The 351-nt window shown below is 53.8% G+C and overlaps 1 protein-coding gene across 15 annotated transcripts in view; it reads left to right on the top strand.

Moving 5' to 3' along the window:
• PABIR2 (PABIR family member 2) overlaps positions 1-351 on the top strand; it is a 27,873-nt gene that overhangs the window by 18,573 nt on the left and 8,949 nt on the right. The gene's annotated exons all lie outside the window — the stretch shown is intronic.

The raw sequence follows: 351 nt of genomic DNA, 5'->3' as shown, positions 1-351 counted from the left end.
TGAATTCCTGACCTCAGGTGATCCACCCACCTTGGCCTCCCAAAGTGTTGGGATTATAGGCATGAGCCACTGCGCCTGGCCAACTTTTGATTCTTAAACATAAAAAGCTGTTGCGGCTGGGCGCAGTGGCTCACGCCTATAATCCCAGCACTTTGGGAGGCTGAGGTGGGTGGATCACGAGGTCAGGAGATCGAGACCATCTTGGCTAACACGGTGAAACCTCGTCTCTACTAAAAATACAAAAAAATTAGCCGGGCATGGTGGCGGGCTCCTGTAGTCCCAGCTACTCGGGAGGCTGAGGCAGGAAGAATGGCGTGAACCCGGGAGGCAGAGCTTGCAGTGAGCTGAGAT

Source organism: Hylobates moloch, unplaced genomic scaffold (genome assembly GCF_009828535.3).
Source record: "Hylobates moloch isolate HMO894 unplaced genomic scaffold, HMol_V3 SCAFFOLD_7, whole genome shotgun sequence".
NCBI classification, from domain to species: domain Eukaryota; kingdom Metazoa; phylum Chordata; class Mammalia; order Primates; family Hylobatidae; genus Hylobates; species Hylobates moloch.
This window is presented reverse-complemented; position numbering and strand designations above follow the sequence as displayed.